The sequence below is a fragment of the Agelaius tricolor genome, unplaced genomic scaffold, assembly GCF_023055355.1.
Source record: "Agelaius tricolor isolate 1412-34295 unplaced genomic scaffold, bAgeTri1.0.p SCAF_108, whole genome shotgun sequence".
NCBI lineage: Eukaryota > Metazoa > Chordata > Aves > Passeriformes > Icteridae > Agelaius > Agelaius tricolor.
In genome coordinates this window covers 250,977-272,311 of record NW_027269368.1, presented here as the reverse complement: position 1 = coordinate 272,311, position 21,335 = coordinate 250,977, and the positions used below count along the sequence as shown (strand labels likewise).

At 36.6% G+C, this 21,335-nt stretch overlaps 1 protein-coding gene across 2 annotated transcripts in view; it reads right to left on the bottom strand.

The window, feature by feature from the left end:
* Positions 1-21,335, bottom strand: part of LUZP2 (leucine zipper protein 2) — a 147,270-nt gene that overhangs the window by 8,038 nt on the left and 117,897 nt on the right. The gene's annotated exons all lie outside the window — the stretch shown is intronic.

The window sequence follows — 21,335 nt, the reverse complement described above, 5'->3', positions numbered from 1 at the left end:
GTCATATACTGCAAACTGTTAACTACTTTATATACTGCATTTTCAGCAAATTTTATACAGGAAAGTTAAAACTTCAGACACCAGTTTTGAAACCCTTCTCAAGTCACTTATACTGCATTGAATTACTAAATAATATAAATGATGATCAGAAATTATGAACAGGACAAACCAAACTAAGCAGGTCACTATTTACAATTTAACTTGAACCATGAAGAATAGTTCAATTCATAGTTGAAATAAAATAGTTCAAATAGTCTCTGGTCAACAGCTCTCCAATGAGGATTTGTTAGTTTTATAGAGCAACTGACTATAGAAGGAAGTAATGTGGAGATAAACAAATTTAAAAGATCAATATAAATAATTATTTTGTTAAATAATAATAAATGCCATTTAACATCTGTATTGAGTGACCTGTTTGCTTGGACTGAAAGAAATTACAGTTCTTCAAACCTAAATTTCTTCCCATTGAATAAAATAAGTGTATGTTCAATAAATGATAAAACCTATGTTCACTTGATTTTTTGACTACCCGACAAAGTGAAATCCCATGGGATGCCAGCAAATCCAGACAGCTTTAAGCCCTACTAACTGAGGAGAATAAATGCCTATGCATAGTACTTATTTCAGAATTTGATTCTTGCTTAAGATTGTACCTGAGCAAATGATACACAACTTCTCAGCATGTTGTACTCATTTCTACAGAACAAGGGGAAGTTTGAGATTTTAGATAAGTTGTCATCAAAAAATTGATTCCAAGTATCACATTTTCAGATGCTTAAAGCACTTCCTATTTCTAGGACACTGGAAAACAAGAAAATTTCCAATTGTCTCCTGTTTAACCTTCAAAAGATTGAAGTCCGTTATTACATACTAGAACTCTTCTTTTCTCTCTCCCAAAACAAAAGACAAGATTTTATGAGGTTTTTCAATTTCTATAGGATTGCCTTAGGCAGTAGGATCAGATTCTGTAACCAACTTTTAAAATCACTCACCAGAGCTGCACTGCTCTGACATCAGCCAAACCTGGGAGCAGTGAGTGGGGCTGCTTCATTCCCTGTTTTCTAACTGATGGACACTGCATCCCTTCATCTATCACACAGCCATCATCTCCAATTGCTCTTCATTCTACTACCCTAAGGTGACACTGATCTGCATGTCTTAAGCTCAAGTTTAAAACGCCACCACACTTCTCACAAAGGCCAAGGGAAGAAAGCAGAACAAGAGGGCAAGACCCTGGCTGGGTCCCTGTCGTGGTTTGACACTGGCCAGGCACCCAGGAAGTAATTCACTTAACCTCTCCTGCTATAGCTGGGCAGAGGAAAGGGAAAAAAATTAATGAAGGGCTCATGACTTGAGATAAGGGAGAAAAACACTCTAAGGGCAAAACATTTAAAGGTATAAGGGAAATTTATTATTAAGAGGTTCACAGGAGGATAATGAAAAGTAAATGAAGCCTTTAAAACATCTTTTTTTTTTTCTCCCCAACCCCTCCCTCCTTCCCAACGGCAGAGAAGGGAGGCAGGATGTGGGATTTTGGTCAGTTTGTCATTCATGAGCTTCTGTTTGCTCACGGAGTCTTTGCTCTGCAGTTAGGACCCTCCCACAGGCAAACATTCTTCTCAAAACTGCTGTGGCGTGGGTCACTCATCCACAGCGTGCAGTCCTCCAAGGACGGGCTGCTCTAGTCTGGGAGCAAGGGCTCTCTGTCTCTATCTCTGGGAGCAGGGGCCCTCTCTCTCCACTCAGGTCTCCCACTGGATCACAGCTTTCTCCAGCATCCACCTGCTCTGGTGTGAGCACTTTTCCCATGGGTTGCAAGGGGATCTCTGCATTCCCTGTGGACCTCATACATTTCAGGGGCCAGCTTATTTCACCACAGTCCTCACTGCACAGGAATCTCCTGTGGCTGTACCAGTTGTGGGTTTCTCTGGGTCTGGATTGAAGGCACTTGAGACAGTAATTCATGTTGGGACTCAGGTGTTTATTATTTCTTATCAGTAAAACAGTCTCACTACAGTGAGTTCAGCAGGTTTTCATTAGAAGGCACAAAATGGCCAACAATCTCTTGATACAAGGTTTTTTAAGACTAAACTATCCAATTAAGAACTGACACCTGGATTATTTTCCCTTTTAACCCAATAACTGATCCCACAGAGCCCCCAATGTAGAATTTTCTGTCCCATTACAAAATGCCAGCCAAACCCATGAAAAAGGAGGAAGAAGAAGCATGAAGAAGAAACCCAGGATGACACCCTGTGCCCTCCATCTTGCTTCCATCCACAACACACTAAAAATCCCAAACCCTCAATTTCTCACCCAGTGATACACCCACACTGCTCTCTATAATCTATTTCACACTTTTGTGGATTCCAGTCTGTCTTGAAGTCTGGGAAACTTTCTCCACGAATGAGGGTCAGAGTCAGTGCTGCCCTGGGGGTCAGGGCACCCCAGAGCAGACAGAGAAATATTCCCTGTGGTGCCCTGGATTTCCACAGGCTCTGATGCTTGGAGCACGTTCTCCCCCTCCTTCTTTTCCACTGACCTTGGAAAAGTTGTTTTTCCCTCACATGTCCTCACTTCCTCCTCTTCTCTGACTAGAAGAAAAATTGCTGCTTGTAGGTACCACAGCCAACAAGTTCCATTAATTCAAAGATCCCTGCAGGATCCTGTAGTGCTGAGAGTTTGATTTCATCTAGGTTCCACACTGGGGGGTCACTCGCCGTGTTTCCACCATTGGCCATTCGGCCACCACGTGGGCAGAGGCAGCTGCCATGGCACTGGTGCTATTTAACACCTCTCCTCAGACCCACACTGCCACCAGTGCCAACTCAGACTGGTTTGACAGTGCCAAGTGCCTCCTGCAATCTGCCATCAGGAACCTGGGTGGTGAGTTTTGCTTCCCAGAGAGAAGGTCAGGAGAAGCTGCCACTGCTGCTGCCCCTGCCCTTCTGCCTGTGGTGTGGCTGGCTGGGGGCTGCTGGGCAGGCAAGGCTCGCTGCAGGCTGCACCGAGATGGAGGCAGCCGTGGTGTGGGAGCCAAGGAATCAGCCAGCAAAAGAATGGTTGCTCTCCCCTGGAGAGCGAACCCTTGAACAAAGCACACTAAAGTTCGGGTGAGGAAACCCTCCCGCCCATGATCCCTTGCTGTTCCATGTTAATGTATCGTATCCCATTGGTTTTTCCCTTGTCACTCTTCCAAGTTACTGTATCCCATTTGTTATTTGTTTCTCCCCACCGCTCCAGTTCCCTATCTAAACCCCTGTTGTTCCCCCGTGAAACACGAGTTGCTGGCCCTGGCTCCCTTTACAGAGGCCCCTGCTTTAATAAAGGCCTCCTTGCTGTGGAACCTGCCACACAGTGCTCAAGTCCCTTTTCTCCATGTCACTGTCACCGCTGCTGGGCTGAGAGCTGGGAATCCCTCAGCTGCCAGGATCGTGCCCCTGGGACATCTTTATGAAGACGCTTCTTCAGGAAGGTCATGGCACTCCTGCCATGGACACTGCCGCAGCACCGTGGCACATCCCTGCACCAGGGACAGCCCCTGGCAGAGGTGCCCTGCCACTCCTGGAAAAAAATGCACTTGTGCTGTTTTGATTTTCTCAAATATGTCATCATAGAGGCATTACCAACCTCTGTAATTGGGCCAACAGCCTGTCCATCTTCAGAGCTGTCACAGACATCTTTTATGAAAAATCCTTTCCTTAGGATTTTTCCTCCTGAGAAGCTGAGAGGCCTCAGGAACAAAATGTAACCAATGGTTATCTGCTGCTGTGGAATGCAACAGGTGCATCTGGGATTGGGCTCATGTGGTTGTTTCTAATTAATGGCCAATCACAGCCCAGCTGTGGCTTTCTGTCTGCGCCACAAACCTTTGTTATCATTCTTTCTTCTTCTATTCTCAGCCAGCCTTCTGATGAAATCCTTTCTTCTATTCTTTTAGTATAGTTTTAATATAATATAGATCATAAAATAATAAATCAAGCCTTCTGGAACATGGAGTCAGATCCTCGTCTCTTCCCTCATCCTCAGACCCCTGTGAACACGGTCACACAGAGCCATCAGAGATATCAGAGATTGGCTCTGCTGGACATGGTGGAGCTTCCAGCAGCTTCTCACAGAAGACCCCTGTGGGACCCCCCACCCATTGCCAAAAACCCAGGCTGTGCCAAATCAAGGCCTTTAAATCTGAGTTCTGGCCAAAATTTCAGAGGGCATACTGCATCTATTTAGGCAGTTTTATTCTATAAAATTTTAGAACCAACACTGACTATTTACATGATAAAAATTTTAGAGACTTAGGTACTTGGTGATGATGTCTGCAAAGGAAGACTTTGCAGACAGGATGTTTTATTATTAGAAACAACCTCTCATATAAAAATGAATATGCTAATACTTATCTGAGGGGGGCCTATTTACTAGATCTTACATAATAAAAATGACATCAAGTATTCCACAGTGAAATTGCTTGGATAAAGATTATGAACTCCTTCCCAATTAACTTAAAGCTTTCTAAACTGTACTCAAATCTTTTCAGTACAGGATTTCAAATGCAAATATTTTTTCAAGGAACATGAAATCTTCTATTTTGTTTTTCTCTTTGAAATAATTTAGAAGCATCTTCATGGTGAGACCTTAGAAGCTTGACTAAAACCCAAGCTTTACATTTCAGATCCTTGAAATAATTGTTTAAAATGTATTGAAGGTATGTGCTCACAGAAGAAACTAGACTCTGTTGATGACTGCTTTGCTTGCAGCAAAACTTGCAAAAATACTTGAAAAGAAGCAAACCAAATGTCTTATTTCTTTGAGATCTCTTCCAAAGTTTGCAGTGGAATAAATAAGACCCCACTTCTCCTTCATGCCCTTGAAATTTCCTTCAGTTATGCTTTATATATTTTTCATTCCTAATACCAAACAGCATTTCTGAAAGGTGTACTATTGTTATAATACCCTCATCTTCACTGCTAAATAAAACTGCAAAATTAGGTATACTGAATCCCATCTTTCAAATTATTTTTAAACTTTGATATGTAGTTCAATTATTTGCCATATTATAAATAGTCTTACTGGCTCTTTCTTCTCACATGACTTTTTGGCATGACTGCACAACCCTTACTCTGTAGCCAGCAGTTTTTCACGTGAGATGCCAGAGTGCTAGGAACAGGACTTGCCAGAAAACCTGCCAACACCATATGGGTCACATCAATGCAATTTTTCCCTATTACTTAGAGAGTCACAGATTAATCTTTTCTACAATAAGGCCTTCTAGTGATAATCAATTTCCACATTAACAAAAAAAAACCCAAAAATTATGGCACTCATACTGATCTGACAGAAAGATTGCACAGCATTTTCAATGTAAGTAAACAAACTAAGCAGTTTCTGGCAGAGTTCAAGTTTATGATATCCAAGGACCAAAAAACCCCAGTTCATGATGGCCATGATGGTTTTCCTCTAATGATGGGCAATGTCTTGATATGCCCATTTTGACGAACTTCAAATACTGAAATAATGTAATTTGTCCAGAAACACATTATTTTGCTACTGAAGGTTTCATGGACCCAAACTGCAAACATTCAAAAACTACCTACAGCAAAGACTTGCCAGCCTGATTTGGGTGTGCAGCTGCACCTGTCTGCACTTCCTGACATCTGTTTGGCATGTTGAGTGAGGCCAGCCTGAGAGATCCCCCTGGACTGGGGCTGCTTCTCTTCACCAACCTCCACCAAGATTGCTAACCAGATGGTCTGCCAAGGGGTTAAAAATAAGGAACAGCTTAGGCAGGGCTCATCCCCACTGCTCAGCACACTCAGTTTTGTATTCTTCTGGGACATGTCTTATTCTTTTGAGATGGAAGTGGCTTTTGTCATGTCTAGGAGGTCACAGGTTGCTCAAGAGTTTGTAGCACTTATGTAAAAACTGAGCAGCTTTTACAAGTGGATGAAGCAAGTGGATGAAGTTGTCAGAGCTTTTCTGGGCAAGGTGCATCGATCAAGAGCTGGAAATGTCACCTGTCCAAAGTCAGTACTGACTGCTCCTGGAAACCATGGCTGTACATTGCACACACACACAGAGGCCAGCTGCCATGTTAATGCCTCATATATTATTTTGGCCAAGGAAAAGGTGCTAAACCTATAACCTTTTCCTTCACTCTTCTTCTTCTTCGAAGCATCATTTTCAATTACAAAAGTTCACATAATTTTGAAGTGTATTATAGACTTTTGAGGTATCCTCCTAGCCTTACAAGTTTCATAGAATCATAGACTGGCTTGGGTTGGATGGGACCTTAAAGAACGCCTTATTACAAATTCCAACCATTGTAAAAAGTATTTGAGTATCTATTATACCTTTCCACTACAGAATTCACAGACAAAATATGTAATTGATATGTATATACTGATATATTTAAAAAACAATTGTATTTCTTTTCTTTATATTCTGATTATAAATCTTCCCCAGTAACTCCCATGCAAAAAAAAAAAAAAAAAAAAAAAAAAAAAGAGAGAAGTCAATATAAAAAACAGTAATAAAACTACTACTACTATTTATATTTCTATAAGTAATGTCACTGGATATGTATAGACATATATTTGGCATGTTTTCAAGCAGAGATAACTAGCTTTACTGCATTGTCAATATTATTCAATATTAATAATATCGAAGTGTAGGTGTATCACTGGGCGAGAAATTGAGGTTTTGGGATTTTTAGTGTGTTGTGGATGGAAGCAAGATGGAGGGCACAGGGTGTCATCCTGGGTTTCTTCTTCATGCTTCTTATTCAATAGTAAGTGGGAGAGACATACTTCAGTTTTTATATCTATGTAATGCACATCTACAGAGATATAATTTTATAGGACAATTCCTATTCCAAATAGGACAAATTTTAAAGGACTGCAAATCCTATAATGAACAAGATCTTTAAGCTTCTACATACTGTTTCTAAAGTAAGCATCTTTGTCATTATAGTTATTTCCTTTTTTTTCCAATTTGCACTGTATTCAACGATCTTTAATGTGGAAAATAGCTGCTTACTTTTATGTCAATACTCAGCACTGAGCATGGGTCTAAGTTTTGTGAATATTCTAGAACAACCCCACTCTGATTAGAAGTGGAAACTGTTAGGATATATTCAACATGGATACCAAAAGATCACATTTCATTTTCTTTACATTTCACAGACGTTTGTATTGGTTATAAAAGAGTTTCTCCAAGATGAACATCCACAATGATCTCAAATAGCTGAACATCCATCAAAGTGAAAGAACTTTTCTTTCAAATAGTTCATTTGGGATGATAGATGACATATCTAGATGTCAATTTCCTGAATAATTCTTTTCATCTACGAGTGCAGAATTTCCCCTCATAAATGCAGCTGCCTCATAGCAGTATATTATGTTAGACATTATATACATTATAAATCTACATTTTTTTCTTTGTAAGTCTTCTGGGGTCCTTTATCTCTTGAAAAAAACTATTCTAAAATAAAAAAAAAAGAATTTAAAGTTTTGTTTGTCAAGAGCTAGAGAAGATACTGAATTTTTCAAACACTATTTGTAGTATTTCCTACTTAATAAGTCTTCTACTTTAAGTCTCCTTGGGGGAAAAAACTAGTTCATAACCACCTCAAAGCAGAGGATCTCACAGATCTCAGTGAACATCCTTTCTATATGAAAGCCAGCACACACAGAAAGGATGAAGTGTCCCTGAACTGCAGCGAGCTGGAGGATGTCAGTCTCTGCCAGAGACCAGAGCAGAGCATCCCTAATGGGGTAGTCCAGCAACACATGCAGCAAACTCACAGATGTGCTCAAAGATACCACAGAAAGAGAACATAAAAATAATAATAGGTCACCTGCCACTAGTAACATACAGAATGTATGTGCACTGACAGTATGGAGTGGAAATCTATTAAATATTCGCAGTATTTAAGTTTACACCCAAGTGCCTCCAGGATAGCAAGGGTCTGGTAAAGGAGAAAAGACTCACAAGAGAGGAATACAATTCTAAAAATTCCTAGCTACACATACAAAGAAGTTCCATGTGTTTGTTATTGTGCATGGAATTCTGCTGTTTTTTTCTAATACAGCTTATTTTGAAAGCATTGCATATTTGAGATAATTTCAGTTTTCTAATAGAGCCTTAAACCAACACCTTCAGTTGCTTCACTTCCTTGGAACAACTGCAGTTTCTTATTTGTATTTTCATGCAGCTGAGGGTGTGAAAGCCCTTGTGAAAATGTATACAACCATTTTTTTCTGGATCAATAAGAGTATCTTTGTGATGATTCATTGTACCTCAGTTTTCAACAGAGTCAGAATGATGTATTTACTTCTATTCAACTGCCAAAACAAAAGAGAGAATATCTAAATTACATGCTTAGACAAAAATAAAAAAAAGGAAACAAATCAAAGTTCTGGTAAGATTATCCAAGAGAAAGAAATAAAATTAATTAACTGAAAACAGAATTTAGAAATATGTTTTCCTTGTACTAACCTTGTGGAAGTCATAAATAATTTACATTAAACTGTGGACAAAACATTATCATCTTCTTGTTGTATAGCATATGTTGGTACAAAATATATGAGACAATGAAAACCTGAAATTATTGGAGTCAGTTGTTTAGGTTGGCTGTTCAGGAAAATTCTCACTAAATAGAACCCCACATGTCACACAGTTTTGTAGCCTAGTGAGATTAAACATTTACAGCCCAAATTATATTATAATCAACAATGGCCAGCAGAAAAGAATCCAGGTTGTTCTAAGTAGTGCTTAGTGCACACATACCTGAAAGTGTGCCTCCCTACTACTTAAAAACAAACTAAGCAAAGAAAATAAATAATTTAAAGTGTATGATTGATACAGTGTGCTGGTAAGAGAACTAACCTGTAAAAGTCTGGAATTTATTAATAGCCTACCATGGAGGATATTCAGGTGCATGCTGTGTACAGGGCAATTCCACTGCAACACACTTTTGAGCAGTTACCAGAAATGTTCTTAATTTAAAAAGATATCTTTAATTATCTGCAGATAACAGACCTGAGATCTGCAGCTACACACATGTGGAAGTACTCTACTACAAGACAAAAATTACTGAAATTTGCAAACAGATGCTATTCCAACATTACTTGAAGTTGCACAACACCACCACAAAATCCAGCCATTCATCTTTACGGGTCACTGAACATTAAAATTTTCCAATTTATACCATTTACAAGAGCACCTGTGCTCTGTAATTTACATCTTCCAAATTTCTCATCTATTACCTGTAGTAATTAGGCTATTGTTTGCCTGCTCTATTTTTGTAGAGGATGCAATTGCAAAGTGAATTTAAAGCACACTTGGCTTATCATTCTGCCAAAACCCAAACAGGCTTTCTTTTGCTAAAAATAGCCCAAATTGTTCTTCATGTAACAAATTCAATCAAACTATGTTAATATAAATATCAGATTAAAAATTGTACATATGTAAGAATCTGTAAAATGAGTCCATGGAAATGGAAATGACATCTTGTCAGTAAAAGGCAATACAAGATTTCAGTCCTACCATCAGCAACACTTTATTCCACAAGAGCAACCAGTGAAATTGATGAAATATTTGCTTTCTATGATCATCTGTAACCAGGTAGGTGTTCCCACAGCTGTCTACAGCTTCTGTCTCACTTTAATCATTTGGCTGATAATTAAAGAGGAGAAAAGTATCTCTTGAAAAGCATTTACGTTTTGAATGTATAGCAAGATACAAAAGCTTGTGCCTTAAAAAACAACAACTAAATTACACTTCAAATAATCCAGTTCAAAAATTTAATGAAGTCCTCCAAGATCTCTACTACTCTGTAGGTAGATGCTACTACATTACACATCAGGAGTCTTCTGACTTTAATAGGTAAAAGAAATTCTCTGTTGCTGCTCAATTCCTGTTATTTGAAGTCAGCTGGGCTAATGATAAAAATATTTGCCAAAAGCCAGTGCTGCTTCTAACGATGTAGCAATGTGTGATGTGAATACATATTATGGATTTGGAGGAGAGCTTACTGCTGCGGGAAAGCTGTTAATGACACATTTGGGGTTTGGTCCTGAAAGTCCTCAGCACAACCACAGCAGTTTCAGTGGAAGCTGAGCAGGCTCACTGCCTTTACAAGACTTTCCTTGCCTCTATTTATTTAATCCCTAAATGCAGTATTTTTCTGTGACACTTCTGATCTGACATTTTCCTGAGATTAGTTTTCCATCCTGGCACATGCTTTAAAGAAAATGTTTGTGTAGTATTACAGGATTGGAGTCCTGAGTTCAGATCAGAGTTGGGTCACTTGCTTATCATAAAGTTATGCCACAGCCATTTTTATAACTAATCTGAGAGTGTGTTGCTAAGGCCCATGGACATCATTTGCATAGATATCTCAAGAGAACAGGGTCCTAAAACCTTTATTTATATTGTGTAGGCATGCATATGCTGTTGGATATATTTAAGAGCATAGACACACCATTCTTAAATTGCTTTCAAGGCACTTTACTGCAGCAAATTTACTTGAGCATTTAATACCTAGATAAAAGGAAAAGCAGAATAACCTCTAAATGGCAAGGAAAGAATTACATTAATTACTGAAGGTTCTATGTAGCTCACCCAGAAATATGACTGGATTTCCCACATAACATATCAAGACCTTCTTGAATTATTGTTCTTTCAAAGGACTTTACAATAAACTTTTGTCATGCATATCATTAATCCTTCTATTTAAATGATGAAGTTTTAATTTGTTGTTTTCCTTAGTCAAATAAAAAACTGGGGCAAATTGAGAAATAACTGGCTTTGCATGTAGTGAAAGCTGTATCTACTTTTGATCCCCTGTAGTTATTTTATGGTTCAGTTCTGTGGAATATTATCTTTGCTACAGATCTGATAAAAAAGCACTTAGATACCAATATTTTTATAATATTTCTTTAAAGGCAGGATAGCTCTACTATGGTTTTCTTCCCGACAGTAACAAAAGTGTCCTTCAAGTCTCATTTGGGAATATAAACTTCAGATTTCAGGGTCTTCTATTACAGTGTAATATTGTGTTACTATTATATTACACATTTCTTTTTATTCAGGAGATCTTTTTAAGTGTAAAAAAATATTTGAAAATATTTTTCCCCAATATACCTTGAATACTGTAGTCCTGAATATGCAACAAGACTGCAGAGCCCCCTGCAGCTACTCCCAGTACCTCCAGAACACTCCCACTGTTCTGGATATTATACTTTTTTCCTACTTATGTTGCTACCCACAAACACCAACCCACATCCATAAGCAATTTAGCAGTCAGAATAGCTGAAGAATTACAAAGACAGATATAGAGCACTGTGTGACTGACCTGTGCAAATCAGAGCCTTGGGGTAGCTGAAATTTCATCACCTAGATAGTGCTACTCACTAAAATAAACAAAATGAAGCAAAACCTCAACCCCTCAACCAACCTTCCACAACCCCAGATAAGAAGGACAAGATGGCAGAAAGCATGTAAGGGAAAGGGTGTCCATAGCAATATTAAAAAAGGGAAGAAAATGAAAGAGGCATTGGAGACAAATGATAAGTTAAAGGAAATATGGTATGTTTTGATAAGGTGTCTGCATGTCACTAACAACAGCAGATATTCAGGCAATGTTGTGTTCTTGTCTCCTGGTCTTTAGTTCTTGCTTGACACATAAATCAAAACCTATTTGGAGCAATGAAAAAGCATGGATCTGATAAGAATCAGCATGCTTGAATGGGCTCACCTACTGTGTTTTGCAGTAAACAGCATCCCTGATTTAATAAATGAAGAAACAGAAGTACAGCATGGCAAAATGCAGGATCAACTGATTAGTGCAAATAACAGGAATAGAGCTTTGTTTCATTCAGTTGCCCATGTTGCATTTTACAGGCCTCAGCCTACTCAGGGCAAAAAGTGAAACAGCAGTCCGTTGAAATTAGGTGTCTTATGGCAAAATATAGAAATTATTTCTATATTAGAAACAGACAAACAAGTCTTCTTTCAGACCCTGAACATGAAAAATGAATGAATAAATTTTTGGCTTCCTGAGACTTCACACATCTAAAATAAATTAAAAAATGGGAATAAAGAAAAATCAAGATGGCAAGTAAACTGTGGTTTACATTCTGCATAGGAACAGAAAATCTTCAAAAATACACTGTAATAAAATTTAAAAAATGAATAAATATCCAACTGCAAACACAGGCTGCACATCATTTGTACAATACAAACTGTATAGCAGCAGGATAAACCTGGACAACCTGGACTTTCATTTGTATCATATTTGCATCATATTTGCATCATAAGCTATGATATTTATCCCATTAGTATTTTACATTTCTCTAGACCTCCTAGCATTTGGGGAAAAAAATGAGAAAAAAAAATAAACCAAGCACCAAAACTTCTTCAATAAATAATATATACATTTTAATGATGTATCTGGACACAGGCTGGGGTAGCTATGTCTGCTTGACAGAGATTTAGACTTGCTTGCTGTAGCTGAAGATGTAAGATTAGCATGGTGATACAGTACACTAAATATCCTGCAAATATCTAGGCACAGTATTATTGTCTGCAGCTGAAGGGTCACCTTGGCCATGTTAAATTGCTCTTGGTATTTATGTAACACTTTTACTGCCTTTCAACAGAATTTTATGCAAGTCAATACCTTTTTAAAAAAGCTAGGTGATGTGCTTCTGCTATTTTTGGCTCTAAATTCACACAGAAACAATTTTATGCAACTCTACAGAGGCTAGTTTAATCTTAAATCATGCAGTTGTGATGATTTTTCACTTTTTCCTTCCACTTGATCTGCAGTGGGAGTTAGACTTTAAACTTTTCTGTCTACCCTTGTGATTTTCTAGGGGATGTTCTGCCATAGCATGACAGAAATATACAGAAAGATAAAGCATGGAACCACAAAAATCACACTTTTTTCCTCCCAAATGTCTCATGATTCAGAGATACAACTCTTGCTATTGTGACAGTCCAAACTATGGTGTTACCTTCACAACTAGAAATGGTGAGGAAGGCAGTTGGTTCCCTCAGATAGATCTGTTTGTCAATCTGTCTGTCTATCTATCTATCTATCTATCTATCTATCTATCTATCTATCTATTCCTATATATCTATCTCTATATACATATATACAATATGCATATTTGAAAACATTTTTTTGCTTTTCTCTGTTGGATTCAATGAGCAGCTAACCCAGGGAAGAGGCATCTCTAATCTAACATTCATTGATTAAAACAGTGTCACAATATTGGTGTTAGTGAAATGACTGAGTATCTTTCCTCTTATTAATTTTTCTTCCTAGAACAGCTGTGTCCAAAAATTCAAGACAGGTTTGTTGTTGGTAGAGGATCAGATTTGCTTCATGCTGTGTGGGAGTCATTGCTGTTTGCTGTACAAGCACAGAGAAACTGCTATAAAAGCAGAGCAAAACAGATTGTGAAATTTCAGTGCTAATTCAAAGCCAGACCATTTGATCAGAAAGACAATAATACAGAAATCAGTACAGATAAATAAAGATAGAGAAACCTAAAACCACACAGGTAACCACTGGTATTTTTCATTCTAATTGCACTTAACTGGTCATAGATGTGGGTAACAATAAACAACAATAAAAAACCACCTTTCATTTAGATCAGGAATAAAGATCTTGAAATTAAAAAATGCAGAACAAGCATCCTATTTGAAGCTAGAATAATTTTAGTTTCACCTAGCGACTGAAATTCCAGTTACAGACATTTCTTCATGGCAAAACTTATGCCAAGGAGTCGAAGAAGAAATTTTCTATTTTCAAGAAGAAACACAATGTGTTTGTTTAAACACATGTAGACTTCACATCAGGAGCTAAAATATAGGAGAGGTGACACATAAAAAGTTCTAAGACTTAAAAGAACACATAATGAACTAAATATAGCTTCACTGTAAAAGGGAGTAAAGAAACTGAAGGTATTAGGCAAAAATCTTTGAAGTACTCCACAGATGTTTAGGGATGGGTGTAGAAGTTTTAGATCCTATTATAAAACCTTGAGATCTATATTTGTATTCCCATAAATACAATTTTTTTAAAAGCCATTCTACAAAATACATGTAATGGCATAGTACTCCTAGGACCCTTTACATAAAGTGATTAGTGAAATATTAAGCAAGTAGTTGTCATTATAAAATCTTAAATGAATGAGGAAAATGAAATAAAAATGTAGGACTATAATCAGAAGACCTTAAGTTTTAATATCTCTACCTTACAAACCTTTCAATTGTTCTTGATTCTGTGCTTAATGATTCCTCTGGTAAATATGAAAAATGAAAGGCAGTCTAAACTCAGATTTCATTAAGATAGTGACAGTTTTCATTATAAAGAGCTGGCAGGGTTTACAAGGGAAAGAGGCAGCTGTTGGACATAGTGTTTACTAATGTGTTTATTTCAACACTGTTCCTTTAATCACATTTTTCCTAGTAACTTTGGCCTAAGTTTATTGGCTTGATACTTGATGTGTCCTTTTTCTTCATGTTTTTGGCTGTTGCCTGGATTACATGCCAGTGTGTAATTTGCCAGGGCTGCACTGAATTCTGGGGTGATATATTGGCTTGACAGGGAAAGATATTTTCATGCAGGCTTTTAAAAATAAAAGCTGCATCATTCCATGCGTTTGGAAAGAGCTTGACTCACCTATTTGAATAATAGATAGTAATGGGGTGGACAGCAAAGTCAGGTGGCACTAGGAGTAGTCAGCACTGATGATACAGTATCAGATGCTAAATTATTCCCTAAGGAAATTTACTGTCCTGTAAAATTTTATCTGTTCATCTCTTTAATATCTAAAAACCAAAATATGGTTAAGGTTAATAGAGAATAAGGGATGGTTAGGATTCTGTCTAGCTGACTGGATTTCAGAGTTATCTAGTCATTTTTTCCATTTGGTTTTTTTTCCATAATGAATGTCCATGTACTAACAGGCAAAATCTGGACTTCTGTTACACTGGATATCAGCATGCAAAATAGAAAAGGTCTGAGTTACATGTTTATAGCTCCTTTTTTGCTGAATTTCTGCTACTGAGGTCACAGATGAAAGATTATCTAGGAGTTTTTATACAAGTGGTAAAATGGTAGAATAAAACTTTCAAGGTGTATACATCAAGAATTGTATAGATAATCTTTGTGACAAATATTATGCCAGGTGAGACAAGATGTCCACAGGGGTTTCTTCTGTCCTTAATGTGTATAATGACATTAAAAATTGACAGCATAAAGCAACTATCAGTGGTTCCAAAATATGGCATCAGACAGTCTGGATAGAAAGCAAACCTTTTTTGTTAGTGGCTTAGTTGCTTATTCTGTCTAATGCCAGAATGAAGTATGGATCATTTCACTTCAGATTTATTCTAATAATCATTTGCTTAGCAGTAACTCTAGATGTCTTTTTAAAATTTATCTGTAGCTAAAACACAAAGAAAAGGAAATAGAATTAATCAGGTTTGAAAACATACCATTTTGTTGAGTACTCAATCATATAATAAATATTATTATAGATAAAATAGATAAATATTATTATTATTAGATAAAAAAACTTGTTAGTAAGTTTTTATAAGTCAATTACTTCTATTAGATTATATTTAATCCTGTATTTTCACATTCCCTTATTAACAGCTACATTTTGAGATCATTTTTTCTTTTAGAGTAAAATACCTAGTACTTTGTAGATGCAAAGCTCAAGGATTGCTAGAGATATGGATATATGCTCTTGCAATTATATGTATATATATAAACTACATGTATAAATACACCTTCTGCTTCATTTTCCCACCACTTCTGAAGTCTTAAAAGAGGCACCCTTCATGTAAGGAAAGGATCTTTCTTTTCTATAACTATTAAGATACTTAGCATCTTCAGCTGTGTGTGGGAAGTTGATGTTGTAATACTTAAGAAACTGAAACCACCAAATAAACACATTAATTCAGCAACACTCTCCATTTCCTACAGCCACCATAAAGGGAAAAGCAATTATCTACGGGATAATGAACACTGTGTAACATTACTCACACTCAGAGCAGCAATAATACACACCAGAATACACTTTGAAGGCAATTACAGCCTTCCCAAGTGAATGAAACAGCTATTCAAGTTAGTCACAGACATGAACATCTCTATTTCCAGGAAGACTAAGCCAAAGATGCTCAACACTGGACAAGGTACAGACCCTAGGAAGAGCAGCTTGATGAATCTAGAACCCTTTCTGAACCATGACCTGAATTCCATAAACGGGGTCACTTGGAAAAGTGCTTTTCCTTTTGAGGCTTTGACTTTTCTTCTGCAATTCTGCTTGCAAAGAGGATTTTTAAATTGATTTAAGTCTGGTAAAGGAAACTTTTTTAAAAAATCCCTCTTCTTGCCTGTGTGAAAAAATGCCTATTTTATGATTGGCTTTTTGCAAATATTAAAATGAATGTTTATATGTGTTATGTTAGAAAGTTATGCTGTGTTACTTTTCTTAAGTAGTGTGTTAAATATAGTTTTAGGCTATAACATAATGTTAAAATAGAAACTATGCTATGTAAGATACTTTTTTTAAAGAGAGGACTCACAGCGAGGTAGCAGCCACAGGACACCTGAATCTTTCAGAGAAAGAGAATTTATTGCCCCATTATCAGAAGAAACGAAATTCTTCCTGCCCCACTCAGCCCTGGAGACACCGTCAGGATTCAGAGGAAGAAGCTGACACTGCCCAGACGGAATCCTGTGTTTGAATGGAATTTATGCATCATGGATGAGGTGTATGAATATGCAACAGGCTGTTGCTTTTAAGGGTTAATCCTCTGTTAACGTGGGTCCTTTTTCGGGCTCGTGCTGCCCAGAAAAAGGTACCTGGACTGTCCATAACTCTTTGTTCTTATTGTCTCATATTGTCCTAATCCAAACTGTCCAAATTATTATTACTCTAATTATATTGCTATATTTATAACCATTTTACTATTAATAAACTTCTAAAATTTTAAAAACAAGTGATTGGCTTTTTTCACACCTGTTTATTTAAGTCCCTTCTAAACAGTTGCCTTCATAAAAATTACCTAGCAATATAATAACATGACAACAGTTCCACCAACAGATACACAGACTATTGTCTTTCAAAAGATATGAGAGAAAAGGGACTTAATAAATAATTTATAAATTACCTCAAAATATGTAATGATTAAATATTTAATAGTAACTAATTATATTACTCCACTGCTTCAAATACTCAATTTTAGCACCATCCAAATAACCTTCAAGGATCTGAACCAAAATAAACTTGATGTCAGAAGTTTTTGATGCAAATGAATGTCTGCTTTTCCATTATATAAGAGCATATTCCTTCAGACTAAATGACATTTAATTTACTATTTTTTATTTTGCATTTAATCTATTATTGTTTAGCACAAAATAATAAATGTAGAAAAAGGGGGAGATAACCATTTTGTAAGATGATGGGATTCCAGGTGTAAGGCAGTAAGTCGTATTTTACATTGCTCAGGGCTAAATTGAACTTAAATGGCTTGGATTTAATCACTACTTCATTCCTCAATTCTTATGCCTTGTGATTCAATGCAATACTTCTAATCAACTTACTAGAAAATTCCTAATAAGGGCCAAAATGCTCAATGAATATTTTCTTTATGAATATTTTCCAATATTTTCCACATCTTTGCTCAAATCAAAGAAGAGGATCTTAACTGTTTTAACATAAAACAATTTTAACTTTCTCTAATGTTTCCCACTTGGCTGCCTATACACATATCAAAGCAAACTTTGTAAGATTAATAATACATATTTTATAAAGGATACATGCATTAATAATTTTCAAATAAATCTTCAATATATCTGTGGTTAGCAAAATTCCCTTAGGAGTACTTTCAGAATTACACTCTATTTTGTAAACCACTTTAAATGATCCGTTAGCTCCTCTGCACATTTTCTGTGTTCATTTACACAGAACATCCATAGAAAAAATTTGGAAATGGGCTTACTAATGTGCAACTGCAAAGACACATAAATTCAGTCTTACTGTCATTGCTCACATGCACATGTTTTTTAACAGAACATGTATCAAACACATCACTTAGGAAAGTCAAAAGATGAAAAATATATTACTATTTTTCTGGTAAATGCAACTTCAACTAAAATTAGAAATAGTGCACATTTACCAATCACCTCTGCTGTCACCAGGAGAAAAAAAAAAAAAGAAAAATTAAAAAAAAAATCACTTGATCTGAGTAGGTGAGGAAAGATCTGTCTAAAATAATAACATCTGAAAAGTAATTAAGGGGTTTTCTCTGTGTCTGAGAGAGAAAAAGCATGTCCAGAAATCTGCTGAGCATCACAGCAAGCTTGAGGCTGCTCTAGTTTGGGGTCCTGGCTTTAGACTGAAGCAAAATTAGGTAAACTGGATGTATGCTGTAAATGCTAATCCACAGCTCCATGTGAGACCATTCACCATACCTAACAATCTGGATTTTGATCTTATTCAAAACATTTCTTAAGAAATTCAAATTTTGTAAATACATATACCTTCAAGCAGTAATCCACAGTATTTTGAGACATATTATGTAATAGATTATGGGAGATTTTATTGAAACATCTGAGAGGTAAAGAGTTAATTAAAAAAGGATATTTGGAGTGAGTAATTATGGAGTAATTTTAATTTACAGGCAAACAGATCTGCAGTTAACAGCCACAAAAAGTGCAGCAATAAACAATTAATAGTTCCCTCTTTAATCCATTAGCACATTGCTAATTTCAGAGTTGAACCCTGGGGTAATGGGCTACTTACACTCTGCAACAAAGAGGAGTGAGGTCAAATAGTTAATGACATGAAGATAGATTGTGCCACTAAAACTTGAAGGAAAAGAAAATTGTGTGTATGTGTGTGTTGGGGTGGGCTTTAACAGACTAAATAAGAGATACCAGGTACTTATTTCCATTTCCCCTGATTGTATTCAGTTGAAGAAAAAAAAGCCCTCTAAAGCTAATATACTATCAATATAATGTACTAACAATGAAGACTTCTGTAGAGTAAGTAATAAACCCAAAGAGCTTTAGGTTTCAATTTCATGGTCTCTGGTGTTAAACATTTTTACAGCACGTATTAAAATTTTATTAAAAATTAGGAACAGAAGAAAAAGGGCTGTAGGAAAAGTTCTGTGGAATGAGGCAACAGCAAAAACATAATCTAATGTAAATTTCAGAAATAAAAGATATGAGCAGGAGTTGCCATAACCTTGTGAACCACCATTAACATTAATACAGGATTATAGCTGCCATCTAGATGATCATAATGAGAATAAAACTCTATTAGCCCAAAGGCAGCTATGAAAAGCAGAATAGGAGAGACTTACATGAATAAATAAGTCACGCTATGCATGCGTTTGCAATTAAATTACCTTCTATCTGTTTAAAAACAAAATTCTTTCTCCATTAGCCTCACAGACACTCCCAGTACCTGACATTTCTGAGGTAAGTTTCATAGGAGACATGTATTCCTTTGTCTCTGAAATTAAATCCTAAAACAATTGATGGCATCATTTTTCAATGCCATTTTATTTGTCTCATGTTTATGGATTAAGAAAGGCTTCTATGATTGCTTGTCATTACTGCACAGTATAGAATGTGTCTGACTCTACACTCAGTAATTGCCTTTTTTTTCTTTTTAATTACAGTTTTCTAATCCCCTGGTTAAACACAATGATCTACAGGTCACTGAAACTGCAGGTTTTGGTGGCGTCATTAACTGTGGCAGAAGTAAAGTTGGAGGCAACAGAAGTCAGTAAGTTCTGAGGTACCAGCAGCTGACTCCTAAAACCTAAATGGAGCACAAATCCATACACTGCCCTCAATACTCCTGCTGGCCACTTATAGCTGGCCATAGACAGAAACACAGGGAAACTGAGGTAGGAAAGGACCTCTAAGATCAAGTCAAACCATCACCACAAGGTCCACCACCAAACCATATCTAGGTGTTTTTTATATTATATATCTAATATAAAACCACATATATAATATTTGTGTGAAACCTGTTAGGTTTTCCTTCTGATAAAGTTATGAGGTCACATGTTATTTTTACCCCCAACTGTGAGCATACAACTATTTTCAAATAATAACCCTAATTACAGAATTATGGAATCACAGAATTAACTAGGTTGGAAAAGTCCTTTGAGATCATCAAGCTCCATTCCATTCAGCCTGTATTCTCTCCATTGATACAAGGAATCTGATGTGGCATTCAGAGGTTGTCTTTCAACCTATGCTATGTACAATATGGGAATGGGTGCTATTGTTTACTGTTTGAATTTCAAGTGCATTTCCACTCTTAGAATAGTGCAGTTCACAAAATACACAAAGCCTGCATGGTGTTCATAAACAATAAATTAATTTGGGGAATACATGGAACAATGTTTTTGTATTGGGAAAAAAACACTATGGAACAAGCTATCCCATATTATTTTGGTATCACTGTGTTTCCCATGATTGTTTTATTCAAGCTCAGTACTGGAAACAGAATTTTCTTGTTTTTCTTTTGATTTTGGTTTGCCATTAATTTGCCATAGCGCTGCTAAAGCTCATTTTGTTGTATTTGGAGTACAGGTATCTTTACACAGCACAGCCAAATATATTATTACAGTTTTTGGTTTGTTTAAGATGTAATGTTAACGTTTTCCAGAAAGAGGAATTGATAGAAATGGAGTAAGAAGGCAATCTCTCCACTAGCTCCACATAAATTCACAGAGTTTTTCTGTCATGCCAAGACTAAGTGCAGAAAATGCACCACTAGGTCTTCAGTAGCAGTGCTTTGATTCTCTGACTACCCCAACCACATTGCCATGGCTGGCAGCCCAGACCATGCTATGATTTCCATCCATAAACTACATTCTTTAAGTATCCAGGTCCTTAGGCATTGATCTGGAGGATAAAAAGGAAAGCAGAGTTGCAGTCCTCTTTTGTTTTCATTTTTCTTTTTCATCACCAACTCTGTAATGGGAACGAGGCAAGAAAAGTGCTACAACAAAAGACAGATCCAACTCTCCACTAGTTTGGAAGCATTTTCCACTGGCAGAACATAGAATAGTTATTGACATTACAGTGCAAAAGAAAATACATAATAAAAGTAATAGTCAATAATACAGAAAGATAAAAATCTCATGGTTAAGGATTAATGATCTGCTTTCTGGTTATGCTTGATTTTAGTTGTGTCATTGAGTTTATATGCACAGAGCCCTAAATCCATTTGTCACTGTGTACTTTTGGCACCAATTTTGTGTTATGACAGGTACATGACAGGCAA